Here is a 25,951-nt window from a genome sequence, read left to right as displayed (position 1 = left end):
GAGTGAGGAATGGGTGGAAGGAAAAGAGGGAGGAAACGGCGCCCTGCTTGCTACTATTCCAACCAACCCAGGGCCGACTACCTGCTCTCAGAGGGCCCTCTCTTTGTCCAGCTTCCTTTGTAGCCTCTCTGCCCAGGCTTCAGCAGTGTCGGCTTGTTCCTGAAGGCTCTGGATCTTGCAGCACACTGCCTCCAAGGATCTCAGCCATACTGCCATTGAGGAGGCAAGAAAGGAATGAGGGAAGGAAGAAAGGAAGGATGGAAGGAAGGAAGGAAGGAAGGAGGAGGAGAAAAAGGAGAGGAAGGAAGCCACAGAAGTTTCCCTTGGCTTCCCTTTCTCTCTCCCTCTTTTGCACAAAGTTCTCCAAAGCTTTGCAAAAAAACGCAGCTCCCAATCTGGATTCCCCTCTTCCTCCTCCTCGTCTGGAAGCAACTCGAGCTGAATCAAGCGCCACCTTTCCCTCTTTCTCCTTCGCCTTCCTTGGCTCCTCCGCTGAAGAAAGATGCTTGATTCAGATCGAGTTGCTTCTGGAGGAGGAGGAGGAGGAGGAGGAGGAGGAGGAGGAGAATCTGGATTGGGATTTGCCCCTTTCTCCTTCACCTTCAGTAGAGGAGGAGGGGGGAGGAAAATAAGAACACGGTATGGTATGCCCCATGATATATCCAGGAGTGAAAATGCTCCAGGCTTGCTTTCTATGGGACTCTTAAGCCCGATGCAGGAGATTGGTTGAAAACACTTTCTCATAATTCCAAAGGTATTCTGAAAGGTATTCCAAGGATGGGCTCCAATGCTTCGAATTGGAAGGTTAATTCTGAAGGGCCAAACCACCTTGGAACCCTGTTTGATTGTATTACGATTAACGATTCTGATATATTAGCCCATGCCTAATACCTACCTTGATTATTGACAAAATTGTGTGAAGTTAGTGTCAAAAATATTAAAAATTAACTAGGTATTTTTAATTACAAAAAAGGTGAGTCAAGTGCTGGAAAGGCCAAAGCTATTGTTGTCCTGTGGAGAGTGAGTAGGCAGAAGCCTGTTAGAGTTAGTGGGCCAAAACTAGTGTCATCCAGAGGTCTGTGGGAAGGCTTGGTGTGAGCTTCAGTGAGAGAAGCCCCAGGTTGAAAGCCTCATGTGTGAAGCTCCAGTGTAAAGGCTGCAGTGTGTAAAGTTTGTGTAAATTTTGATGTGAGAGGAGGTTCTGTGAGAGCAAAGCTAGAAACTGTTTTTTCTGCATGAGAAAGAAGCCCAGTGTGGAAACTGAGAGCAAAGAAGCAAAGAAGGAAGTATAAAGAATTTTATTTGTGTTATGGAAACCTTGTTTTGTAAACAGTGCAACCATATTATTTTGCCAAGAAGAAAAGCCTCCAAAGGAAGAGATAACATTAGTCTGTGTGTTTTTGTTCTTTTTATCATTTTGGCTACTGGTGCTGGATCACGCTGCTGCTAATAAGTTACTCTGCTTATACGTTTATGGGGAGGGTCCTTTTCTAATAACAGTTAGGGCCCTTCTACACTCATCTAAAACCCAGGAGGAAGAGGGTTTTAACCGGTTCCCTCCTAGGTTAAAGTCCCCACCCCCTTCCACAACTTTGGACTTTCCCTTGGGGGGGGGGGGCATGGCTAGATGCTATTCCAGGTCAAATAAAGTTTCTTTTAGTATACCTACTCCCCCATCCCGCCCAACTTACCTGAGGGGGCCTGCCAGTAGTGCATTAATTTGCTTTTACCTGAGGTGTCGTTTGGACGCTGCAGGTAAAAGACAGACAGATCCTGGACTTTTGACCTGTCTGGAAGGGCCCTGATTTTAGTATGGTAAGTGTACTCTGGAGTCAGGACATTGTCACAACATACATACATACATACATACATATATAATTTAGAACTTAATCACATTAATCTGCTATTCCACACTGATACCGGATATATGCTGGCATGAGCATTCTCATTATCACACCTCTGTTCATTCGTGCAGTTGCACAGATTCGATGGTACATGGTCCTATGATTGTATTTTCATATACCCTTGTAACATTGTATTCTTGTAATTCTTCAGCTCTTTAATCTCTTATTCACTGTTTCTAAACAATGGTGCACTTCCAGAATGGGTAGACTTTTAAAAATTATAACTATAACTAGTTATAGTTACACTTCAGGAACTTGTCTAATTTCTCCCTAGCCACTCTTCCAAATCCTAGTCTTCTTTTATCTTGATCACAGTCTCCATTCAGATTAATGAGAATACGTGGGTCTACATAGCAACATAATATATGTTGAGACATGTTTGGGGAGAAAGAGAGATTAATAAAAAATGTATATAGTGTCTCCCTTGGCACCCTCCAATTTTGTTGTGCTACAACTCCAATCATCCCCAGCCACTGGATAGGGATATTGGGAAGTGTAATGGAATCCAGAAATCTGGCAAGCATCAGGCTGGAGAAAACTGATGTGTAGCTTCCACTTAAGTTAAACAATACTTTGTAGAAACAATGAAATGGTATAATACAAACTTACTAAAACCAGCTGGCAGCAAACTTTTTAAAGAAGAAAATAATTTTAAAAAGAAGTTCCTTTATCTTTGTCAAGGAAATTTTACAGCATTCCTAATTAAAGTAGAAAAACAGTCTGAAACAGAGAGGGATAACTTTCACAGAAGGTACTTTGAGATAAACTCTCCCCACCCCCACCCCTCTTTAAAGGCAGCAGTATTTGTCATTTATTTTCTTTTGATGATTCAATTATGGACCAAGGCCATAGAAATCTTTAGCTAATGCTCTCTAAATTGGTTACACACTCTGTGTCTTTCTGTGTCTCTGCCTCTTTTTGAAAGTTCATTTAAATGCCAGTTTTTATAACCCATAATCAAATTTTCCAATCAGTCAATCTGATTTCCTGCCATATGCAAAGAAAGAAAGAAAGAAAATATTAATTTAAATGTGGACACTGAAAGCAATAGGATGAAGGTACACTATTGGTGGTGCATGTCGTTGAGAAAAATTAAAATATTCATCTAGTTATGTATGCTTTGGGGCAACATAGCCAAGGAAATGATTTAGTCATTAAACAAAGACTCAAATAACATAGCACTGGAAACAATAGCCTCTATCATGCTGGATTGTCTATTTGTGAACAGATATTAAGTGTGAATTACTCAAGCTAGGGGTTAGAAAATGATTTCTTTTCCAAAGTGCATCAGATAATATAGAATTTTTTCATATCCTGTAACATATTCCCTTAGCAGTTTTGAGTGTTTTATCACCAAACACTCAAAAAGGCTGTATTCAACTGATGCTGAAGAATGACAAACATATAGACCTGAATCCTACCAGCATCTCTATTGTCTTCCTGTTAGAAACACAGAAGATATTTGTATGTGTTGATTGTCCACTGATTTCTTGAGTACTGGGTAGAAATGATAGTAAGAGTGAAGCCCTGCTCGCAGGCTCATAACACTGGTCATCACACATTTTGGTGCCTGAAGTGTTAGACCTGTTTATGTCTAACATAAACAGCAGGTATGTTTGAACTGCTGGTTCCAAAAATGGTTTTGAGGTAAAGAATATATGCCATATACCAGTCTTCATCTGCTTGTCCATAGAAAATCATGATAACCATTTCTAAGAAGCTATTGCTAACTGGAAGCCCCGGTGGCGAAGTGTGTTAAAGCACTGAGCTGCTGAACGTGCAGACCGAAAGGTCACAGGTTCAAATCCCAGGAGCGGAATGAGCGCGTGCTGTTAGCTCCAGCTTCTGCCAACCTAGCAGTTCGAAAACATGCCAATGTGAGTAGATCAATAGGTACTGCTCCGGTGGGAAGGTAACAGTGTTTCATGCAGTCATGCCGGCCACATGACCTTGGAGGTGTCTACGGACAACGCCGGCTCTTCGGCTTAGAAATGGAGATGAGCACCAACCCCCAGAGTCAGACATGACTGGACTTAACGTCAGGGGAAACCTTTACCTTTAACTTATTGCTGATGCGGTCTATCCAATGCAGTTTTCTGAATCAGTACACTAAATAACCACAGGAACAGGCCAAAAAAACAAGTTATCAAGAGATTTTTTTGTTGGGATGTGTAATCTTTATTTTTTTTAAAAAAAAAAAATCTGCAACTTGTTAAGCCATAAGGCTACAGCCAAATATATGCTTATTTGGGAGCAGTCCCTTATGGACACAATTATGAGCTGCTGCTTCTAGGTGAAATAATTAATGTCTCTCTCTCTCCCCCCCCCCCCCAATATTATAATGTGCATGCAAATGTGTGTATACAAATATAGATGCCTATGCAGGATTCATCACAGGGCTTGATTTTAAATGAAATACATATTAAAAAGTAATGATTGAAAATTTTGTCTATTATGCTTCTGAACTGGAATAGTGCTGATTCCATATGGTTTGGATTGGGATACACATGCCAGCATGAGTGAATGATGACTATGGCTAGATGTACACTGCCCTGTAATCCAGTTTCTGAATCTAGATTATCTGCTTTGAACCGGATTATATGAGTCCACACTGCCATAAAATCCAGTTCAAAGCCAATAATCTGGATTCAGAAATTGGATTATATAGCAGTGTAGGTGAGGCCCATGTTGCTTTCAGAAAAAATGACTCTTGACAGTCTAATTTTGAATTTTTGGTTTTTTCAGCCCTATTAATGGCATTGCTATACAGCTGTTCCCTTAAAAAAAAACTGGCTCTCTACGTTCTGAGAATAGGGATACTTGTTTGATTTGACCAATCATTTATTGGTATGAATTTCATGTATTTTATTTTATATGAGTTTATTAAAATTAGTATGTTTCTTCTAAACAAGACAGGAAAAAAACTTTTTTAAAAAATAGAAAAAAGTGACACTGACAGATTCATCAATCTCCAACGCAGCACTTTATTTGTCTCACCTTCCAGAAGAAATTATCATAAATTTCAGCTGGGAATTCCTCTACTTCAAACTAAATTGTGAAATGTGCAGGTTGCAAATGTATGACTTATTGGGCTACTTTACCTTAATAGTTAGTATGAAGCGCTTTTTTTCCTTTGAAAGAAATTCATGTGAGGAACATTTTTCATCTGCATAAATTTGACAGGCTTAGAATTGCAATAATGCTCTATTTCTTGTGGTTTTTAGATTAGGACAAATTGTTTGATCAATGTATTTTCTTGCAACTTCAATAACAAATACAGCTTGAAATGGTATAAAATTATTTTTACAGTTAGTGAGAAGTAAAAAAAGGCATGATTTTGGGTAGGAAATAGGAATAGCAAAATGAATTGAATGCAACATACCATAGATTAGACAAACTGTTTCCTTCCATGCAGTGTAGAATTTTTCAATTAGAGAATGTTTAAAACTCTTTTTTGGCTCAGCATTTGTCCGACAAAGCACAGTTCAGCTATAGGCATGACTAATCAGAGTTCTTTTCTATGCAAGCATCTTTCCTTTTAGACATGCAAAGCTCTATGCAGACTCTTTCAAAGCAGGTTAAGTGTCATTAAGTATCCGCTCATCTTTGTTTAGCGATAGTTTACAGCCCAGGTGGTGTACCTCTGTGGTCTGATTCCTGGATTAAAGGTCTCTTATCTTTGCTTTAGGCAAGATTCAAGAAAAACTTGAAGCATCTACAAAGATGAACATTCATTTTGCAGTATGTTATTTTGACCTCTGTTCCATGTTGCTACACTAGCCAGGATATTCCCTGAAAATTATTTTTTTCTATCCCTTGGGTAGACTTTTTGAGGGACTGTGGTGGTGCAATGGGTTAAACCCTTGTGCTGCTAAACTGCTGACCTGAAGGTTGACATTTTGAATCTGTGGGATGGGGTGAGCTCCTGCTGTTAGCTCTAGCTCCTGCCAACCTAGCATTTTCGAAAACATGCAAATGTGAGTAGATAGATAGGTATTGCTTTGGCAAGAAAGGCATAAAGACACTCCAAACAGTCATGCCAGTCACATGATCAAGAGGTGACAAAGCAGGCTACTCAGCTTGGAAATGAAGAGGAGTACCTCCTCCAAAGACAGAGATGAGCACTGCTTCCAAAGCCTTTGTCTTTGTCTTTCTGTATGTGTGCCTTATTGTATTTTAATAATAATAATAATAATAATAATAATAATAATAATAATAATACTTTATTTATATACCGCCCTATCTCCCAGACAGTCCCCAGTGTAGCTGACAGTTTCCAAACCCCTTCTCCCTCCAAGATCAATTAAAGTCTCATTTTCCCTCCCCCCATGCCAGGAGGATATCTCGTCCAAGAATTCCTCAGCCATATCCCCCAATGGAAGAAGTTATCAATTGACATAGCTGCATTTTGAGCTATGCCCTTAAATAAATAATCTAGTATTTTGTTCAACGCTTTCAAATGATGAAAAGAAGACTCATGGATTGACTTAATAGGTCACGCATATTTGAAAGCATAGTGTTCAAGTGAGGTGGATAGTAATCCATCAGTCCAAGTCAAGAGAGATGAGTCCACTCAGTAAAGCCTCTTCGGTGGTGGAGTAGGCACAGAAGATCTCTCAATGGTCCAGATATGAGGGAAGGCCCGTGGAATATATACATGCAACACTCTGACGTAAACAGGAACTGTCACAGAGAGACTGCGCCCAAACCAAACCAACCACAAGTAATATACTCGAAGCCTGGGTATTTAGATGACTATACTCTAATTCTCTGGGCCTAAACAACCCTTAGGCTCTATCCACTAAGAATAAGATCCTATAAGATTAAACCCAAAAGGATAACTGAAAATTAAGCATAACCCCCAAAAGCAAATAATAGTCTTTACCCCTGATCTTTGGGCTTGGTCTCTCCAAGGAGGCAAGGCAGCGGTAGATGGAGAAGCCTCCTAAAAATGAAGGCGAGAATGATCAGGGCTGAGCAGGCAGCAAAGCTGGGTGGTAAATACTCAGGTCCCAGGGCCCTGCAGCAGGGCCCAACAGTTCTCCCAGGCCTCTAGGTCAGACCTTTTATGTCCTCTTCTTAGAGGCTGCTGGGTCAGCTGGCTGGAATGAGGGTGTGGCTGCAGGTCTCCTCATGGGTAAGCCCAGGGCTGAGCAGGCAGAAAAGCTGGGTGGCAAATACTCAGGCCCCAGGGTCTCTCCTGCAGCGGGCATTGAATGTTTGCCTATATCTGTTTATATAAACTTTAATCCACTCTGAGTACCCTTATTATTATTATTTTTAAAAGCCAGTTGATACAAATGAAATTAAAGTATTTCCTAATGTATAGTTTGGCAAATTATAATAAAGCAGACATATTTAAAGAAGACCACTCCCCTTAAAAGCAATAGTTTTGATTTTTTTTGATATCACTGAAAACTACAATTTAGAGGGAAATACTATGGGGTATGATAGGATTTATAACATAGCCCATTAAATTTTTTAAAACTGACCAATTTGCTAAACCATTTGTTTTTACCGAATCACCAAATATCATTTAACTCGTCTAAGGTTGCAAAAACAATTTTATTAAAGATGTCAAATGGTCCCTGTAAAGCAACTTTAAAATCTATAATTTAAAGCAAAGAAATGATGCTTTAAAAATGCTTGTTGTGGAAAAATATTGATAATGCCAAATCTATATACAGATAATGATTTGGATCGATGATGACTCTGTGTGTTATTTCCTATTAGGTTTGTACAACCGATTTAATGAAATGAACAGCATCCTACTTAACGATGTATAGAGTGTACAAAATTTTTAACAAAGACATTCAAGCTTATTGTTTGTGCTTTTCTCTAGCACTTTCTTCTGGTGAGCTGAAAGGAAAAGGAACAGAGAAAGCAAGCAAGCAAGCAAGCAGGCTCCGATCCTAAGAACTCTTCATAAAAAGTAAGCCCCTATAATTTTCTTCCTTTGGGACAAACTGTAGAACAAATTTGCTTTTGTTCACCACTCACATCTTCTTATTGGATTGTATTTTGAACCTGATTCTCAGAACAGCTCCTTGGACCACCTTGATTTCAGTTACTGGTGGCAGACATGGAGGTGGTAATGTACAAGCTAACAGCTCACAAAAACTTTGCATGCATTGACTTTTAGCCCGGTACTGTGAGAGGGCTTGCTGAGAGCCTTCAGTGGCATGATAAATGTCAAAGCTCTCAAGGTCTTATAGGCTTGCCTAGGACCACCACTGTGAGTAGCACTGACAGCTAGATGTAAGCATAAGACACATTCCAAGGGCAGCATGAGAATTGGCCTTTGGCATGCTTATCTGTATCACATTGCTAATACTTCAAAAGAGCCTAGATTACAGCATATAACACATGAAACAATCACATTGTTCATGTTAAGTAGGTCATAGTTGGTCACTGTTTGAGTCAGTTAATGTTTTCACGCTAAAACAACCAGTCAAGCTTGACAGACAAAGTTAGTGGTTGATAGTTTAAAAATTTCCCATGAGAAGGATTAACTTACTGTAAGCATAAGGCCTTTATACTTAATGTTCCATGTGATAGAGAATTTCAGTCATGCATATATAATGGGGTGTGCAATTCATCAAAAATGTGTCCATTATTGGTTTCATTTTTCGGCTGCCCCTCATTCTGTTTTTTGGAAACTTCCTGATATTGAGAGGAAGGAAATACCGTTTCTCTGATCTGTCAGCCAGAAGCTCCATTTTCACTTTGGGAAGATCTAGCCCATTGGCAGCAATGGGGGGACTTTCGAGAGTCCCCTTTCCATAATTTTTAGGGCTATTGGGACAAAAACAGCAACACTTGGAGGACACATTTACTATAGGAAGCCTCCCAAGTTTCAGAATGTTTGGGTCATCCACTGTTTTCTAGTAAATTCTTAAAGTTTCTACAAGTAAAACCTCCCTTTTAAAAAAAGCTCTGCAGTGACAGTATAGGAACAGCAGCAGGGCACTATTCCTGCAAACTTTCATAAAGATCCACAATTTATCCTAATGTGTAAGAGTGTGTGTGTGTGTGCACTGCAGTAATTTTTCAGGCACCCACAAACCAGAGAAATAGGGGAAAGAATAAAAAAAAAGGGGGGGGGGGTGTTTTAAAAATATTTTTTGAGGAAAAATAGGCTCAGGCTTCTGGCTTTGCACGGCATACATACAGAAGCCAGAAAAAAATAGCAGAGAGAGTCAAAGAGGTGAACTAACAAGATAGGCCTTTTTGTAATTTTGCAATATTTTGGGATGGGAAAGGCCAATGGACTGGTAAAGGATACACACACACAAACCAGAAAGTAAGCAAAGAGAAAGGTATAACAGAGAGACTGAGGGCACATCCAGACAGCCCCGTAGAAGCGAGAGTTCCCACTTCTTCAAGAAGGGCATCCAGATGATGTCCCAAAAAAAGCGAGTACATTTGGCACAAAGGAGGAAAACTTTAATCTGTCCCGAGATTATTTTTCAGCTGGAAAGACATGGGTCTTTCAAAAGTACTGTGTCTTTCCAGTTTGGGAGACTTTGTGGATTGGGTCCAGGGAATCACATCTGTCCCCCAACCCCCTTTCTCCAGGCATGTCATTGTTATGACCCAGGAGAAGGTCGGAGAAGGTGAAATGGAAACCTGGTGAGTTATTTTGCTTTTTAAAAGGCTTTTAAGGGATTTTCTTTTGTGTCCTGGTGCCCCAACAGGGCATGTGGACAACCCCTTCTCTAGATAAGCACGTGCTTTCTGGGGTTTGTGAGGACTTTAAAAAATCTAAATGGACTTTCATTAAAGTGCTGTCTGGAACTGCCCTGAGAGTCAAAGAGGTGAAAGAGCTTTTCTTTTCTTTTTTTTTTGGGGGGGGGGGGGAAGGGAGGGCAACTTAGGCTGTTGGTGCAGGACAGAAGCCAGAAGTTAGGACTCAAGAAATTGTCCCCATTAGGACTCAAGGGAATCAGACAATTCCCTAAACCTATCCAACACTTAGTCAACTTAAAGCAAAAAAAGCCATAAAATATTTAAGCAAACAAATACCAAACACTCAAAAGCCTGTAACTCATAGATCTCCCCACCAAATGCATGCCCACCTAATCCTCCATAGTGAAATTACTAGTAAAATAAAAGAAGGGCCCAGAAAGATATTAAGCTAAGAAAATGTATTTATGCAGAAGAAAAATAAAAAAACAATTCTCCAAAAGTGTTCCTATTCCCAAGTAGCTACTAGAGCAGCAGCACTGAGAGAGACATTGAGCGATCTCTCCCTCTCAAATTCGATGGTACAACTGAAAAACGGTGGTGCAGCTTTGCCAAAACACACGTGATCTCGTTTTCTTTTCTGATTGACTCTGACAATGTAAAGGTGTGGAGAAGAACACACACATCCTGCAAGCAGCTACTTTTCTCATATGGCAGCTGAGGATTGGCCGCCACATGCCTGATTATTGCTGATCCCCAGTTGCCCCACCTACCTGCCTCATATCTGGGGATTCACCTGCTGATTTTACCCAAATCTGCCAAATACGGAACACCGAGCTGGTATTGTGCACACCTCTAATATATACATGAGTGTATCATTCATATCCGGATGGTCCTACATTTGCCTTTCCTGATCTACAGGATTTGGGGGGAAAATTAGTTTTGGTCTAGACTTCATAATACTTAGAGCAGACCTACCAATATCTATGGTTCTTAAATTAGACATGGATAACTTTTGTTCCATTGATTTCAAGTGATCATTTTTAAAGCCTGGATCCCACCCCTCTTTTTTTCAGTGTGCTTGAGCAACAGAGAGAGAGTTATACATTCTTGGAATATGTTCCATGCATAAAATAAATGTACAAGGGTATGAAAGTAATATAATTGAACATAAGAGTTCAAACCAAGGCTTTTAAGTTTATGTCAGCTTCCAAAAGCCAGAAGGTTACAGAGTAAATAAAGAAACTTCTCCATGTGGAAAGTTTATAAGAGCAAAGCCATTCTCTAAAGCTATTCTAGCCAACACTAGATTAGATTTAGACCTATTTATACTAAAGACAAACACACTGAAATCAGGGACTCACTGGAACTTATCTAAATTTAGTGATGACTAATATTTACTCCATCGATTTCAATAGGCCTATTCCAAATATATTTAAGTTCCTATCTGACCCATTCTTTTTCTATATTATTTCAGATAGAAGAGTATTCAATCACATGAATACCACTGAAATCTGGAAAGCTACATCCCAATTTAAGGAATACCATTTCTGTGATAAGAAGTCCATTAATTCAATGGCAACATAACATTGATACTGTATTTTCTTGTTTTCAAGGATGTACAGGAAATAATTAACTTTAGAGACTGTCATCCCTTATGGAACTACCTTAATTCTAAATTTTTCAAAACTATTGATATAATAACCTTTTTATGCATTTATTATGTTGTGGAAAAATCTTTTTTTTTCAAAAGGGTTCAATGGCAATGCCAGGGTTGCTTCCATAGTTTTAATTAAATCACGTGGCAATTATGAATATAGCTTATGTTTCTCTCTCTGCAGTTCTCAAGGGTAGTGAGTCAGACAAGGGGGCACCAAAATATCTTCAAAAATGAACACTTTTGGCAGCTGGCTCCACAGTGACTAGCAGGCATGTAACCAGAGAAGAGGGCTTGAGGGGCTTCAGCCCCCCCCCCCCCAAAAAAAATTCTCAGGGTGGTCTGCGAGAAGGCCTTACATATATTATTTAAACTGTTATGTTTATCCATATCATGATCTGATCACCATGCTCAATATATCCCATATGCATGGGGATATTGGGATAACAATACAAAAGGTTTGCTAGGGTAGATCCTCCCCCCCCCCCAGACTCAGCCCCCCCCCCCCCAAAGCAAAATCCCAGCACCCCCCGAATCAAAATCCTGGCTACGGGCCTGGTGATTGGTTAAAAATTACTCACTGCAACTACTTGTTGTTCGCCTTTCCATTATTAGAGCTTATGAAGCAACTTGGTTTAGGTTACTAACATATGTTCACTGCTAGGGTATTTGACTTCCTTTTAGCTTGAAAGCATTTAATAAATCCACTTCATTCTTTGCTTCAAAGAAATAGCTCACCATGATGATCCTGAAAAGATAGTCCTTATGCTAGAAAAGTAAATGTCATCCACCTACTAACACTAGAGATTAATTAACTTTGAAACAGAGCCTGTGATAAGAGGACATGAAATTGTGCTGACTGTTCCAACGAACATAAATGAAAGTGTGCAAGTAATCAAGAAAGCTCTTCTATTCCAGGAGGAGTTTCTAACGTTCCATCCTTTCTAGTTTCAACTCACTTATTCATTGTAACTTTTACTTCAAGGATCTTTTTGGAAGTGCAAAAGACCTCTGTGAAAAGTGTCTTTATCCAGTACTTGAACTGGATAAAGCATTTTATGCAGCAATTCTTGGAAGAACATTTCTAAGAAACTAGAAAGCCACATGATGTTTGAAAGATTTACAGCTTTAAAGAATCTGTATAAAATCAAATATGGGCCCAAATTAAGTTGTTTGTCTTCAGACGATGTAAGGATGTGGAGGCCCTCCTACATACGTTTTTTAACTCACACAAAATATTATTTTGAACTTGATCACATTAACATTTTGTGTGCGTTCGAGGAAGAGCTGATATCATGAGGCTAAGGAGTATTTCTTTGTGCTCTTGCATTACTATTGGGTGATCAGGCACTGATTTAGGACCGCAACAGATGGGCAGGGGTAAAGCAGAGGACAGTGGGGGAATTCATGGAATAACAACCACCAGGCTCTATTGCCTCCTGTTGGGGGTCCGTCTTCTGTTTTCCTATGGCATTTCCCCCTTCAGATCCATCCTGCCCCATTACCTCTTTGTGTTCTTCAGGGGGCACTCTGATCTCCACGCAGTCACACTGGAAGTTACCCAGCATCATGTCATTGTTCTGTGTGACTCTGTTCCAGCAGCAGAGAGAAGTGGGGAGAAGACGCTCCTGTCTCTGTGTCTGATGAGATCCTTAGGCCCCATCTACACAGCCACATAAACTAGATATACACTGCCTTATAATCCAATTTAAGCAGACAATCTGGATTCAGAAACCGAATTATATGGCAATGTAGATCCAGCCTCAGGCTAATCCATTTCAACCTGGAACAAACCTGATTATCCAGGTTTATTCCAGGTTTAAAAAGTATCTGGAAAAGTTTGGATGTTACTGAAAAATCTGGACCTTTACAGGTACAGAGGCAGTGCCATTCACAATCCCAGGAGGCAGTCATCACAGCCATCCCACCTCCCTAGGCTCAGGCAGCCTGGAGAAGAGGGATGGCAATGGCAACATTCTCTCCCTGCCTCTCATTAAGCCATTAAAAACAATGGAAAATCTTACATTCCTGGGACTGAAAAATGAAACTAAAGAGCTTTGGAGAGGGGAAGAGGGAATTATCCCTCCAAAGTTTTTTAGTTCCATTTTCCAGTCCCCAGGAAGGTAAGGCAAGCCTTGCAGCTCCTTTTGTTTTGCTTTTAAGAGGTTAAAGATACTGGCAAGGAAGAAAGGGGAGAGGGGAAATCCCCATGCCGGGATCGATAATCTGGCCACCCCCAGCTAAAAAGATGGGTTTTCAATTCCTTATGTGGCCAAGAAATTGGAAGAAAACTGGCATTTTAAATATAAATTTTCTTTGCATTTGGGTCAGTGTAGATGAGCTTTTAGAAAGTTGTATGATGCCAACAATCAGGTTATGGAGCAAGTATGGAGCTTGTTTGCTCTGTTCATGAAGAAAAGGAGGACTTATATCTCCGAGCTCAACTACACATATCACTAAACCCAGGGCCAGTACAGTGTCATTCTCTAAGTGCATCTTGCAACAACAGTGGGGCAGAATCCAGCTGGTCCAACCAAGGTCAAACCAATCCATCCCTGTAAAAGCATCACCTTATCTTTCTTTACCTCGTCACCACTTTTGGTTGACCTCAGAGCTCCAGGAGAACTGCTGACTATCGCCAGTTGCCTTTGTTGACAAAGGACTGGTTCAGACTGGAGTTAGTCATGATTCAAAGTGTGAGACTGCAACATTTCATGACTGCTGAACATTTAACTTGGTTTAACCTGTGTTATGGACTGGAAGTCCCTGGATGTCATCTGATCCTGTACTATCCCTGTTAAACAGAAAGGGAGCTTGGCTGGTCTTCAGGCATCTGCTGAGCACTTTCCACTTGTAAGTTAGCCTTTTTAAATAGAGACAGAGTAGCTTTCTGCCAGGAGTGCTTTGATCAGATATTCCTGCATGTCAAGGGGTTGGATGGTCCTGGGGGTCTCTTCAGACTCTATGATGGTTATTCTTCAGAAGCGCTCAGCAGGGAGGAGAGGGGGGTGCCAACTGACATTTCTTTTTCAAAGTGCTGCAAGAGCTGGTAAAATTGTTGCCTTTTCTGTTTCAAAAATGTTTTGTGTTACTTTTTCTCATCACATGTCAAAAGTAAAGGTGTTTTAAGGAGACATTTGAAGGGTTTGTTTGAGTGGGTTTATTTTCTTTTTTTCTTTTGCCAAACTCTATGCCATATTAATATTATTTTAAAATTTGAATTTTTCTTTTAAAAACATTGAGATCAGCAGTCAGAAATTGAAAAGCCACTCTCAACACAAAACTCATTACAAAAATGTAGCTTTTGACATATAATACTGAGCGAAATAGTACCTAAATGTGCATTTAAAATCCCTTTTAGTATATTTGATGTGGAAATGGAGCAGGTGCATCTCTAAAATGGACACAGATAGGAATCCAACACATTCATCCTTCTCTTTTGGAAACATGAAGCTCTGCTGGAGATCTGAGGCCCCATGTGTACTGCCATATAATCCAGTTCAATATGGTTAATCTACATTCTGAAACTTGATGGGGCCTAATTTGGACCTACAGAAAGAGTCTCATCCAAGGTTCCATCTACCCTGCATGGTTGGTCATTATATGGTCAGTTTGAAAGTGTATTATATGGCAGTGTAGATGGGGCCCAAATCTAACAGCTACCAGTAAACAAACAAAAGTGGAAAAAAGAAAAGTTATGTGAGGCATGTTAAGGAAGAAAACTTACATATACCATTTACTAGAATAAGATTCACTGCAGTATAGCATGCATAGTGTTATATTTAAAAGCTTAAACAGAAATATATTCAATAGAATTCAGTGGACCTGACTTTTGAGAAGATGCAAATAAAATTGGGCTTTAATGTGCCATAGACTGATGCATACTGTTGGTCAGGCCTGTAGCGAGGGGAGGGGGGGGGTTAGGGGTTCAACCCCCCCCCCCCCCCGAAATTTTTCAAGTTATAAAAAAAATCTCGTTTACTCATGAATTTTAACTGGTTAACCAAATCCCCATGCTAAGTCTATGAGATGCAAAACATTAAGAGTCCCTCCAGGCACTATCTCAAGCAGATATTGACAGGTTTGTAGCGAGGAGGGGTATGTGCTAGGAGTTCAACCCCCCCCCCCCCCGAAATTTTCAAAACCCCTCCCGAATTTTTTTTCTGGCTACGGCCCTGCTGTTGGTCACAAGAATATGAACTACTACATATAAATTACAATGTCATTATTTCAAGACTAATGCACAACAATTTCATTGCTTCAAAACAAAGTAATATTTTCACTTAAAATCCACAACACTGAAGCCATATTTCTCATAAAATAAATAAAATATCCATGTTAAAATATGGTTTTTTAAACCAGTGAGATTGTTTGACGTACAGTCTCTTGTATTGTTAAAAATTCACAATTTTTAAATTAAAATAATGTATATCAGATAAATGGGTAGTCATTGTTTCTAATTTCTTAGATATTTGTAATGCCAACCAGTGAAAATCTGATTGGTAATTAGAGACTGTTTCATTTAATTTCCATTCTAAAAGTTTTGGCTGGATGTTTCTTTCAATGAACCAAAGCTGACTCTTTTTAATGCTAATGGAATTTGTGCATATACATCACAATAAGATCAAAGTTCTTTATATTCACTATTTTAATTAAGTATTACTATTTCCATTGTTTTGATGTGTACTATAATGTACTAATTAAACTGATACCTAATGTCTTAAAACTCAGTGAAGGCTGAGGGAAGTCATTATGTTTATGGGACAATAAAATGGAGGGACTGAAAGATATATGCTGAGAAGGTAGGAAAAAGCTTCGGGATTTTTTTAAATTCAGTGTGAAAAAAGAATGAGAGACTGCCAGCCTCCCTTTCCCTTTGCATTTCTGGGCAAAACATATTTCATTGGAGACTGTGTACATGAAGAGAGAGGTATCACCTTCAGCTATTTTCTATAGAAGGGTCAATAAATGAAACAATTTTATTTGCTTACGTGGATAACTGTTTTGACCTGACAGAAGGCAGGAAACCACAATGGTCTAAGACATCAGTAAAAAAGCCCATTCAGCAGCACAATGAAATGGGAATACAGAAAACAAACAGAAACTGTATTAGTGGATAAAATACCTCTAATATACACCAAGATTGAAGAATATGTTGGCTACAACTCCCACCAGTCCAAGATAGCATGGCCAGTGGAAGGGGATTGTGTGAGTTATGGTTCAAAAGTATCTGAAGGACCACACAATTCTCTATCCCTCATTAACGTTTCATAACATGCCTATGACATATTCATGGAGCAAAATGGAAAAAATGTGGATCATTTATATCAGTCATGTCACTCATTCCAGGGCATTAGTCATCTCAAGACAACACATAGGAAATTGCGACCTTACACTTTCTTGGGCGAGATCTACATTGTTATACAATACTGTTTTAGAATGCAGATTAACTGCATTGAATGATTTTACGCTGCCAAATAATCCAGTTCAATGCAGTTAATCTGCATTGCGTAACTGCTGAGAACAAATGGTGAGAACAAACTGGTGAGAACAAATCCAAAGAAATGTTGTGATACAGGTTATGTTTCCTCCATTCCATTTCTCCTCTTATTTGGATTTGCGCCCATGCCTGTAGTCTATATTTACATTTATTGGCTTTGTTTCCAGATGATGGTGGGTGAACGAGTAGGGTTCTAATGACTTTTAGTACTTCTCCTTATTTTGAGAATACCCAAGAGTCATGTAAATATTTACTGCATTCTTGGCCCATAAGCAATGTCATATTGAAAATAAAACATGAAAGGTCTGAAAACGCTGAATATGGAATGTTACAATCTTGGATTTCAGACATTACTCTTTTTACAAAAATAATATGATCTGCCTGTCTAAAAGCAAAGTCACCCATTCTAACCATTTGCTAAATCTATAGCACTTTTACATCAAATCAATTTGTAATTCAGCAGTGTGGTAGACAGCATCAAGAAGATTGTTAGTGCCAAATTTTGAGTTATTAGCTATCATTAAATGTCATTTTTTCATCAGCAGAATTTTGAGGATCATTATTGTGGAAACTTTTTTTCTTGATGATTTGACTTAACGAAAAGGATACAACTGTGGCCATCAATACAGGAGTTAATTTCTAATCATTGTAATATGAATTTAGGTTGATTTTATCTTTTTCTTAATTTTTTTATTGAGAGCCTTTCTGGAAAAAAAAAACAACCATTAGGTGAATTCTTTGACCAGGCACTAATAATAAAACACAAACACAGACCATTTACATGTCAATGTTCTCAAGTTATCATACCATTATTAATAAAAATAATATCAACAATGAGCACAAATAAATAAGCAGATCAACAATGAAAATCAATTGCAAAATGTAATGAAGCAAGGACTACACAACTGCAGAGCATAGAACTGTTTGTCCACAATTGCACTATTCGGTATTAAACACCCTGATGCTTTGCTTCAAAGTATTCCTGAAATTTGATTTTTTTTTTAATCCGCAAACAACAGCCCCAATGAACAATCCTACAAGGATGGTTTTCTCAGGAAGATCCCACCACTGATAAAGTCCTGTGCCTTATGATCATGAGCCAAACCTCAGAAAGTGAATTCATTAATAACACTGGCCAACATATATTTTGGTGCCTCAAATGTTAGACTAGGTTATGAATATATTTGACCTGATTCATAGAATCATTCTAAAAATGGCACATGTGTTTTCCCTATCAGCTCTAGTTTTTGTGATACAGAAGATTTGCCATATACCAGTCTTCATCTGCTCACCCATAAAATATTATGCTAACCATATCTAAGAAACTAGAGCTGACATGGTCTAACCAATGCCATTTTCTGAATCAATGCCCCAAATAACCCCAGGAACAGGTCTACAACCAAAGACATCAATAATATATTTGTTTCACTGTATAAAAACTGATTGGAAAATGCAATACAAAATATTTGTACAGTGGTTGAAAAACACGTTTCTCGGGTGTTATGAAACCCTTAGAAAAATCTTAAATTTATGGGAATCTTCCCAATTTGGGAATTATTCTGTGCAGAATTTGCACCAAGTTGTTATGCACAGAAGAGAGCAAGTTCCATGTAAGAAACAGCATTATCATTCCAGAAAATAGTTTTTATTCACATTCAGTGTGTTAAGGCACTGAGCTGCTGAACTTGCAGACCAAAAGGTCCAGGTTCAAATCCTGGAAGTGGAGTGAGCGCCTGCTGTTAGTTCCAGCTTCTGCCAACCTAGCTGTTCGAAAACATGCAAATGTGAGTAGATCAATAGGTACCACTCTGGCGGGAAGGTAACGGCGTTCCATGCAGTCATGCCGGCCACATGACCTTGGAGGTGTCTACGGACAACGCCGGCTCTTCAGCTTAGAAATGGAGATGAGCACCAACCCCCAGAGTCGGACACGACTGGACTTAACGTCAGGGGAAACCTTTACCTTTACCTAATGTGTATGTATGCGTGTTTTATTTTCTTTTATTCTTTCTTTTGTTCTTTCTCTCTTTCTTTCTTTCTTTCTTTCTTTCTTTCTTTTCTTTTTTGGTGCACAAAACAATCACATTCATATTTTTTGAGGGAAGTACACATTGCAAATAGGCTTCCAAGGCTGCACAGCTTTTGAAGACTTTCTTGCAGGTTGCATTCTCTGAGAAGAATGTTAAGCAAGAATTATAGCCCTAAGAGCAACACATATCTGACAAGCACATACACTGGTGTGTGGGTTCATGGAGGACAAGGCTGTCCCCAAGGTCAGAAATCACTGTTGCTTGTTGTGTTCCTTCAGGTCGTAATTCGAAAGGATTTATGACACCCTGTAGTGTTACTTAAATTATCACAGCACAGACTTGAACTCAGCAATTTTTATGAAATGGAAATACAGAACCAAAAGCCGGCTGAAGTTCTGTTGGAACTCTGTACTCAGGTCAAAATAGTCTCACAAGTAGCTCTGTTTCCTCAAGTACAGTGGACTGAAAATTTTGCACACATCATCCTCTCATATATTATTCACTTGGTGAATAGGGGTTCACCATGGTGTAATTAATGGAGTTTAACACAATTTTTATTGTCATGGAACAATGCTATAGAATGCTGGGAATTGTAGTTGGTGAGGCATTAGCCCTCTTTGGCAATGAAGGTTAAGGACTTTGCAAAGCTGCGACTCTGATAATTCCATAGCATTAAAGCATGACAGTTTAAAGTGCTGTCAATTGCATTAATTCTATAGTGTAGATCCACCCATGGAATGAACTGACACTATACAATTGGTGAATACACCTTGAGTCTCATAGCACACAGTTATATGCAACTGTGATATTCAGCATAACTATGTGAAAAGAGAGAGAGAGAGAGAGAGAGAGAGAGAGAGAGAGAGAAAATAGAATTTTATGCCAAATACATGTCAGTTGTCAAGGAAACAGCCAGCATGCAGGTGAGGTTCAAGGGTCATCTTGTGAAAGAAATGAATGGTGTCATGCTTAGATAAAAGGCTGCTAAAGAAGTAAAGTACATCATTCAAAGATTATGAGTACTCAATTGCTTCAGGTTTCAAAGACTGACCCTGGAGATTTAGAAAAGAGGGAGAAAGAGACTATTTTTGATTTGTAAATTAAATCATAGTTATTTTGGGTGGTGTTAGCTATCTATATGTTGTTGTTTCAGATTCTATTTCTCTGTCTATACTTGTATCTGGCTACTTTGTCATTTTCGTTTAAGTCTGTCTTTTTCTATCTATATTACTATGTGACATTTCTGTAGTGGGTAGAGATATTTAACTTGTGCCATTTTCTCTTTTTATTTCCTGATACTACCCAAAATGCCATATAAAATTATGTTTCCCAGATGCCTGGATCAAAGAATTGCATTTTGGAGGCTGTGGAACCATTTTCCCATGTGGAAACAGGAAAGAAGGGTAATAGATTGGGGTTAGCAAAGTACATCTTCAGGGGTGCATGCAGTCCCACAAATCTGATTCTACACCCTAGAATCTCCCCAGATGCCATTTTTCCAAAAAGAAAGAAGAAGAAAAAGAGGAAAGTGAATTACTTGTCAAGTAGTTAGATACAGGAGGGCTTCAGCAGATTTTAGGACTTGTTATGGAATTTATAGTGATTATTGTATGGCATTGTTTCCAGGTTGATTCATGTTGGAGATGACATTTATCTAAAAGCCATCCTGGGGCTATTTTTCAGACACCCCAACCTTGAGCTGGTTTCAAACTAGATTTTTGTGCTTACATCAACATAGTTCTGTGTCATCATGATTGAGATACTGGGATATTGACTTAGGTGATCCCTTGTAGCCCGAGGATGATGGCCCTCCAAGTGTAGTGTCTTGGCGGTGGATGCATAGGTAACTGTGGAGACCTATTCTTGACTTGCATGTTCTTCTGCCGTGAAGACATCGGTTTCCAGATGAAAGGTGGCCCCAGTCAGGGTTGGCTTGACGCACCTTCCTCTTGGCATGTTTTTCTGATCCATTCGTGCCTCTTCAAATTTTGCAGCACTGCTGGTCACAGCTGACCTCCAGTTTGAGTCCTCAAAGGCCAGGGATTCCCAGTTCTCTGTGTCTTTGCCACAGTTTTTAAGGTTGGCTTTGAGCCCTCTTTAAATCTCTTTTCCTGTCAACCAACATTACGTTTCCCGTTCTTGAGTTGGAAGTATAGTAACTGCTTTGGGAGATGGTGATCAGGCATTCAGACAACATCGCCAGTCCAGCAGAGTTGATGGTGTAGGAGCATCACTTCAATGCTGGTAGTCTTTGCTTCTTCCAGCACACTGACATTTGTCCGCTTGTCTTTCCACCGCTGATGGAATCTTTCCAAGGGGATATTAGAGCCTGGCTGGTAGATATGCTACATAGCAGATAGGATACTGGTTCATAGCAGTGAGACATTAATCTCACCCCATTTTCTTCTGCCCAGTTTTATAAGCCAGGATGGATGTGAGGCCAATATGCATATGCCAGTGATGATCACCTTTCCAAGAATCCTGTCCTCATCCTCAGGCTATGCTAATAGAAGTGCATCCACCAACACAGGAATGTTGGGTACCAATATTACCTCTGCTGGAGCTGTGTCAATGATAGCATCCAAGTCAATGCACATCCAAGTGTTGTGCAAATTATTCACATTTCAGTGGTTTGCATTCTCTTCTAGCAGGGCAGATTGTACATTGTACCTAACTTTCGAAACAGTTCCACTAGACAAGACCGTTCAGACTTGATGATATTTTGTTATTTATGTATTGTATTTCTATATCACTTTTTTCACCCCTAGGAGGACTCAAAGCAGTGTACATGATAATAAATTCAATGCCTAACATACATATAAAAACAATACATTACATATCTACAACAATAACATATACGTGTAAATTAAGATCATTTCAAAAAAACTATACAAACCATAAGATATAACTGTAAAACATTTTAAACATTTCATCAGACCCATCAGACCTGTTTCAGTATTGCTATCAATTGCCAAATGCCTGCTTGCATAGCAAAGTTTTGAGCTGTTTTCTGAACACCAGGAGGGAGGGGGCCGATCTAATAATAGCGAAATTTGATTTCTTTTCTGCCACCACAGTTAGCCATAAACTTATCAATTGATTCTAGCCTTGGTTCAGTTGTCCATCTAATTCTCTCCATCACTGCCAATGATCTATGAACCAAGGGGCTAGCTTGGCCTCACTCTATGAGAGGGGATACTCCATAGTTAACATGTCCACTGTTCTGTGCTATGGCTTTTTCCTGCTCCAGATATCAATCTGGGCTTTGATGGGTCACTTGCCTAGGTGAGAAAAAAACTACTTAATTACTAACAGGAAGTCACTGAGATCCATTTAATTTCTGGGCTGGACCATCGCAGTTCCTCCAACATCTGTACATTGATTGCAAATCCCTTTGTGTCTGTCTATATCAATATGTAGCCAATGCCATCTTTTGTTATAGGAAAATTGTGGAAAATTACTCCACACCCAAATTATTATAATCCCTTGAAACAAAACGAAAAAACAAGTTTTAGAATCTGACTTAAAGTCTGGGTGATGCAATAAATACCACTTGTACGTAACAGTCTCATATTCATCATAAAGGATATAAACTCCTGATCTAATCCTAATAAAACAGTGTTAACATGTGTGTTGAAGTGCTCCAGCACACTGTGACAAGGACATTCCATTGCTAAAATCAATTCAACCAGCAAAGGAAGCTATATTATGGAGCAGGCACCAACATAATCCCAACTGGCAATGTTACCAAAGAAAGTAAACTGATTAAAAATTTAGCTCAGAGAATACAAGGAGGCTAGGAGGATGTTATCTACAATTAACACAAAATAATTATCTTCTCTTTTTCTAATTTGGAAAATGCATGTAAATGTGCAGAAATTAATTTTCAAGTTCCTTTACCCTGTTTTTCCTTATAAATGTTTTTTCACATTCAGACACCCATTCAAATACATATGATAACTATCACTTTTTCTTTAAAATCTAGGAGAAAACTTGAAATTAAACTCTTTGTTGTAACCCCCAAAAATGTGTCTTTACATTTACAATAGCATGTCTGACAAACTGCTTTTCAGTCTGGTCCACAGACATCTCAAAGCCATGTCATCTCATAGGACCAAAACAAAAAATATTAGTAAGCTTTTGAACCCAATCTGTCAACATCCTCAGCTACTTGACCAAATATTTAGGATTTTTTAATTTGCTTTAAATGCATATTAATGGTTCAATTTAGAACAATCTTTTTCTAACAACAACAACAACAACAACAACAACAACAACAAGGAGTAAGTGAATGGGTGCTTTGTTTTCAAGTAAAATTAACTTCTCTGAATTGTATTTGTCTTTATAACAATATGCTAGCTCCCTGCGTGTTGTGTGTTGTGTTTTGTTTTCCTGCTGATCCATTACTGGCATATGCATCAATTTTCAGGATAGGATGCAGCTTTAGTTGGGTTGCAAGGAGAGTGGGATAACGCAGTCTCTCTGTTCCAGAAATTGTCCACTGCTAATGAAGACATTCACAAACAGGGCATGAAGTTGATAACCTTACCTTCTTTTTTATTGTATTCACAGAAAAGTACCTCAAATGCCTCTGAAAAGGACAGATCCACTTTGCTAGATTTAGTTTTACCCAGTCATCTTCTGTAGGTCTGTCTAACCCTTGTAAAAAGATATGTATATGTTTAATCCTGCCACCTTTCCTGGCATCCTGAGACCAATACAGCATAATGTTTGTACATTCATATGTATGACTCTACTGGTATGTTAAAATTGTGCAAAACATGATTCATCTGGGCGTTAATTTCACAGTATAGAGCAAAGAGATCAAAATCATTTTCATCAAGGACCACATTAGCCTTATGGTTGCCTTCAAAAGACTGCTGAATCCAAGGATGGTAAATTCTTGGATACTGAGGGCTAACTATATTTTTTCATAGTGTCCAGTGGTCTTTAGTTTTTACCCAGTTTTGGTCTCCAGATGTTATTGAATGACATATCCCATCACTTTTGATTTTCTACAATGTGGACTGGGGATAATGGGAATTGCAACCCAATACCATTTGTGGCTCTGAGATTTGGGAAAGGTCAAAGGACATTTTAAAGTCAGATATCATATCCACAAGCCTTGTATCTCAATTCAAACTCCATCATCCTGACTAAAGAGAATAAATGGCAGTCCTACAGATTTTACTGTGTCACAACTCTCATTGGCTCCAGTCATGAAGTCTAGCAATGAGGAATACAGGAGTTGTAACCCAGTATCCAAGGACCATATAAAATGAAATGATGACCCAGATTCAGCTCACGGACCTTGGGTCTGATGCATATGGTTTAGAGATTCCAGATGTTATTGGATTAGTGTACACACTCTACCATCTCTGGGCTTATTGTCTGGTCTGACAGAAGTTAGAGTCCAATAAGAACTAAAGAAACCCAGGGCTTTTAACCCATGCATTTTTACTCCTCTATACATTTTGGACTATGATACCTAAAGTCTTTTTCCATTGGCCATGCTGAGTGAGACCTCTGGGAGCTGAAATACAAAACAGCTAGAAGGCCAAATTTTATCAATTTCTGATTTAGCTCAGGCTCCCCACACATTCACACTAATACTCCCTTAGGTGGAAATTTTTCCACTTACGAAGCCACATTTGTCTGTTTTGGTATAAAAGGAAGGGGGAATAACAAAACAAAAAAAGATAGCTCCCTGTAGATATGAATAGATAACCCAGTATTATGTCAAAAATGATTACATTAAAAACCTGACTTAGTAGGGGGAAAAGCCAGATGTTGAACTCTTCATACTGGTTTGATTGATTAAATACTCTTAAAATGCTTTTGAAACTGTCAAAACAAATCTCCAATGCAGGAGAAACAGATATCTATTTACATAAATAAAGCATTAATTCAGATTTTAAATGATCAAAATGCATTTCCAATGTGAAACTCATGAGAACTCTACATACAAAGATCATATATAATACTCTGTTGCCTAGAGAAATATGATACATTAGACTAAAAGCATCTGCCCAGTTCTATTGAAGACTTAAGTATCTGTGCCCTATAAATGAGTAATAACTCTCCTTATGTCATTGGACTGCAACTATGATTGCATCTCACTGTTAGCTATGCCAACATGGGTTAAATATTGTTGCATCTAACTATTTAGGGCGCCTTTTCCTCACCACTGAGGGAAAAAATTATCTAAGTATTCATATAATTCTTCGCTACTTTTCTTACTAAAGCACACTATAAATGTGCCATAATTACAGTTTATGGCCAAGTTTCTACATGTAAATTTGATAATTTTATGAATCTTTAATTAAAGGACGGAAACACAATGGACCTTGTTAGTGAGTTGCAAAAATGTGCATCTGGGGAAGAATACTTTCATGCTTATTGCCCTCCTGCCAAAATAGATATCCTTGCTGGAAGGCATAGAAGGAATATTTGCATTTTTTTTCATTCTTCAGTGGAACAGTTGTTTCATCATATTGAGATATTTTACAGGAAAGAATAGTCAACTGCCCCGAGTTTCTTCACCCCTGTAGAAGGGGGTCATCAGCAATGACCAAAGAAAGATACAAAAAAAATATCTTGTTTTAATAAAAAAAAATGGGAAAATTTTACTTTTTTTGAAATTTTCACCTCAAAAAGTCCTGTGATATAAAAATTCATACAAAAGCATTAAAAAGACATTCCGTGTGTGTGTGTGTGTGTGTATTCATACAATCAACATTAAAAGAAGCTAAGAATTATGGTTACATCTTTGTAAGTGAATTGATATCTGCAAAAATTAGAATTGGGCAGTTTCATGTCCAGTAATGGGCTACTGTTATGTTTTTACATAAGAAAGCCAGCAAAGTGACTGATGCACATCAGAACTGATGTACATAGAACGGGTTTTAGTGCCTCTGCTATGTAGCTAGCTAAGTATACACAAAGTCATGTGATGTATAATGCCATAGAAAACTCTAGCCAATCTGGTATATTCTTCATGTATATACCTTCCTTCCATTGTCATGCCCATTCTTCCAGATCAGTGAAGTCACTCTACATTACATTTTCAGGGATTTTTTTGTTTGAAAAATACATAAACCAAGAGTAAATTAATGAGAACATCATGGAGCATGACTAATTATACTGTCTACTTCTTGGAAAACAAATGATGACT

At 38.7% G+C, this 25,951-nt stretch overlaps 1 long non-coding RNA gene across 4 annotated transcripts in view; it reads left to right on the top strand.

Moving 5' to 3' along the window:
* Positions 1–25,951, top strand: part of LOC103278632 (uncharacterized) — a 146,340-nt gene that overhangs the window by 12,879 nt on the left and 107,510 nt on the right. For 2 of the 4 annotated variants that reach the window (XR_001730222.2, XR_506218.2), the window contains exons 2-3: positions 7,747–7,836; positions 9,483–9,536. This is a non-coding gene — a long non-coding RNA (uncharacterized LOC103278632). The remainder of the gene's footprint in view (positions 1–7,746; positions 7,837–9,482; positions 9,537–25,951) is intronic. The other 2 variants (XR_010005295.1, XR_010005296.1) reach the window with 1 other exon arrangement.

The sequence above is a fragment of the Anolis carolinensis genome, chromosome 4, assembly GCF_035594765.1.
Source record: "Anolis carolinensis isolate JA03-04 chromosome 4, rAnoCar3.1.pri, whole genome shotgun sequence".
Taxonomy (NCBI): Eukaryota; Metazoa; Chordata; class Lepidosauria; order Squamata; family Dactyloidae; genus Anolis; species Anolis carolinensis.
Note: the sequence above shows the minus strand (reverse complement) of the source record. Positions and strands in the feature narration are given on the sequence as shown.